The 3,811-nt window shown below is 40.0% G+C and overlaps 1 protein-coding gene across 4 annotated transcripts in view; it reads left to right on the forward strand.

The window, feature by feature from the left end:
- The first annotated feature begins 504 nt into the window (after nucleotides 1-504).
- ralyl (RALY RNA binding protein like) overlaps nucleotides 505-3,811 on the forward strand; it is a 146,385-nt gene continuing 143,078 nt past the window's right edge. For 2 of the 4 annotated variants that reach the window (XM_020494654.2, XM_031836089.1), the window contains exon 1: nucleotides 505-1,430. The gene's annotated coding sequence lies outside the window, so the exon portion shown is untranslated. The remainder of the gene's footprint in view (nucleotides 1,431-3,811) is intronic. The other 2 variants (XM_020494653.2, XM_020494656.2) reach the window with 1 other exon arrangement.

The raw sequence follows: 3,811 nt of genomic DNA on the forward strand, positions 1-3,811 counted from the left end.
TGGTCAAACAGCTTTCATTGGCCACACTGATTTAGAGTGCACAGCTAAATTGCAGCGCAATGCTGAGCAAGCATGCACTGAAAGGAGTAATGTTAACAGTAGCCTTCAGTGCATGGACAGCGCATATTGTATTTTCAGTTACTGAAGAGTTAAGTCTACTGTTCACATTCAGTGCATGCTTAGTCTGATTAACCATTGTTGTATGCCCCTTTACCTGTGCAAACTCTACAAGCCACTCTTGGTACACTTGTTACAAGAGTGGCTTATACCAAACGAAAATAGCCAATATCATACAGTAGACCTACTTGGCATTACAAATCGCTGGGATACAGCAACAATCACGTCCAAATGACTGCTAGGTAGTGAAGGAAGCAACCAGAAGTTGAAAGAACAGCCTTGATGTTACGTAGGCTCTGACATCCAGTGAGCGCTGCATCTTTAAAAAGAAAAAAAATCTAGAAGAAAAAACACAACCAGCTCAGTCATAACTGTAGAATGATAAGGACTACCTCTTTTACTTTTGGAGAGCGGCGAGCCGTTCGGAGAGTATTCGGCTTCAGCTGTTCTTCGCTAGTCGCTCATTGCTGGATGTCGGGCTGATTCTGAGTCACATGACAGAACCGGAGGCTGAGATCTAGAGAAAAGCACATCATTTCGGGCTTGCACCGCCATACTGTATTTTGTGCCATATCACATTTTTATTGCAACATTTTACTCCCGCTCGGTGAGTACATTTCCAATGGCTTTTTCTAAGCATTTTTGTCTTTTTAATTACTCTTTTTATTTTTCCTCCTTTTGCTGGTGTTTAAGATGATATTTGAAGTGGTGGTTTTTAGCGTTTTTCCATCCAGGCTTCAAGTTTTTAGCATGCAGTGATTCTGAATCATGTGTACCGAGATGGGTAACGGTTTGCATCGGGCACTGGAGATTCGTGCTTGCAGTCTTGTGAAATCATGAAACTGGTTTTTCAACCAAGCGGGTTGTCAGTCTAATATTTTTCTAATGTGGTTTTACTGGTGGTTTTCAAACATTTTTATTTTTTTGTTTCTGTCGACTTTTGCTGTTGCTATGCTTTGCTTTGTATTTTGCAGTGTTGTTTATACGAGTTTTGTGATTTTGGTGTCTCGGTGCTCACTGACCAAGCCTTTGCTTTTATTTTGGTCCTCTTTTCTTTAAAGGAGTCATTTTTAAACCTGATGACGTTTTAACTTGAAACTTTTCTTGCAGCTCACTGATCACAGGTTTGTTTCTTTTTGTGTTTCTTTCATTTTTTCGATTTATTATACTTTTGCAGATATCAGTGTCAAGTATTTTTGGAAGTATCATTTTTCATAGATGGTGCTGAGTGGACGAGGAGTGTTTTGATTCTTGGGTCAATGCGTTTTTGTTTTCTGTTTCAACGAGGATGAACAGACATTCTCCCTTTGCAGGTATATAATGAGTGGATTAGTTGTCACACCTTTAGTGCCTGTGTATTTGCAATAAAAAGCAAGGTGGTACAGAAATATGCACCTGTGGCTGATGTATTATTTTGTGAGGGAATATTGCGTTTAATTACAGTATAGGCCTGATGCATTTGAAGGTTGTTTGAAGGTTTTGCACAATAATACTTGGTAATAGGCCAACTCAATGAAAACGAATCAAAAACACATGCAGGTTGGTACAGTATATTGAGTTTCCTTCTGATCAACAACAACCAAGTCGCCGCATGAAGATGGTAAAGGATAACACTTCTGATGTAAGAATGTAAGTACGGTTCTCTGAAATTCTACCATGGTCCCGATAATAAATACAGCAGATCCAAAGTATATTGCTCACTTTATTAAATATGCACCATATGACATATAGGCTATCCAGGCTGTTGCACCGATACAGTTTAGCTCCGCGGAAAATAAACCGGCGCTCGAGCCAATTACATCCACATTTCCTTCAGAGTGCATTATTGTGGATTAGATGAAGAAATGAGTGAGAAAATAATTGGCAATACAATGCACGCGCATAGGCTACTCTGTGGACTAATGGTACTTAAACAATGCGTCCGTGCATGGTCTTTCTGTTGAAGGCAATCCATTTCGATACAGCTTTTAAAGGCTATTAGGGATGGTCCTTATTCCCTTCACCCCCTCCCCTCGCCAGTCATGGTCTGTTTGTGTGGTTCACACTTGTAGTCAATCTCTTTGTTGTGATTGCAGTAGTGTAGGTACACTGTAGAGAGGTGTTGCTATGTGGTTGTTGTGATTTGGTCTAAATTAGATTGTGATTTGGCATATTTGTGGTGATAGTAGCTATAGGTTACTGTTTGCATAATAACAGCCAACTCCAAAATGCTGTATAGGTATCATAATCTATCAATAAGATGTATGTACCCTCTGTAGGTGTTGAAAGGTATTTCTGCCATATTGATAAAAAATACCTCTGACACGTCTCCTGCTGGACGTTATGATGAGGCTGCATTACTTCCTGCAGTTGTTGTGTCTGCCCTCTAGGCAGCTCCCCTGTTATCTGGGCCCAGCCAGCCTCGCTATAAATGAAAACTGAAAAATATGATAGCTCATATGTGAAGATACCTTGGCTCTCATCATGAATAATACCTCTGACAGGAATGTCCTGTTGACATACAGTTGAAGTCGGAAGTTTACATAAACTTTAGCCAAATAAATACATTTAAACACAGTTTTTCACAATTCCTGACATTTAATCCAAGTAAAAATTCCTTGTTTTAGGTCAGTTAGGATCGCCACTTTATTTTAAGAATGTGAAATGTCAGAATAATAGTTGAGAGAATGATTTATTTCAGCTTTTATTTCTTTCATCACATTCCCAGTGGGTCAGAAGTTTACATACACTCAATGAGTATTTGGTACCATTTCCTTTAAATTGTTTAACTTGGGTCAAACATTTCAGGTAGCGTTCCACAAGCTTCCCACAATAAGTTGGGTGAATTTTGTCCCATTCCTCCTGACAGCTGGTGTAACTGAGTCAGGTTTGTAGGCCTCCTTGCTCGCACACACTTTTTCAGTTCTGCCCACAAATGTTCGATAGGATTAAGGTCAGGGCTTTGTGATGGCCACTCCAATACCTTAACTTTGTTGTGCTTAAGCCTTTTTGCCACAACTTTGACATCCTTTTCTGGAATTTTCCAAGCTGTTTAAAGGCCCAGTCAACTTAGTGTATGTAAACTTCTGACCCACTGGAATTGTGTTACAGTGAAATAATCTGTCTGTGAACAATTGTTGGAAAAATTACTTGTGTCATGCACAAATTAGATGTCCTAACCGACTTGCCAAAACTATAGCTTGTTAACAAGAAATTTGTGGAGTGGTTGAAAAACGAGTTTAAATGACTCCAACCTAAGTGTATGTAAACTTCCGACTTCAACTGTACTTGCATGCCTTGTCCATGATTGTGTGTGTGTGTGTGTGTGTGTGTGTGTGTGTGTGTGTGTGTGTGTGTGTGTGTGTGTGTGTGTGTGTGTGTGTGTGTGTGTGTGTGTGTGTGTGTGTGTGTGTGTGTGTGTGTGGTGTGTGTTTGTGTGTACTGTTCAGAGACACTGCACACAACCCAACTGGCTGGGTCAAAATAGTCCAGTGTATGTTGTGTCCAATATTTATCCAGTGCTGGGTTACCATATAACCCAAATTGATTCGTTTTCAACCCAGCCAGTTGTGTTTAGGGGGGTGTATTCAGAATATTGTTGTTGTTTTATCCCATGTAGCCATTGAAAAGGTTAAGGCTTCTAACTCTGTCAGTATATTCTGTATCCATGAAAATGCTCCTTCCTCAGATCCCCATGTCATCAAAGCTGCAGGGT

This window comes from Oncorhynchus kisutch, linkage group LG11 (assembly GCF_002021735.2).
Source record: "Oncorhynchus kisutch isolate 150728-3 linkage group LG11, Okis_V2, whole genome shotgun sequence".
NCBI lineage: Eukaryota > Metazoa > Chordata > Actinopteri > Salmoniformes > Salmonidae > Oncorhynchus > Oncorhynchus kisutch.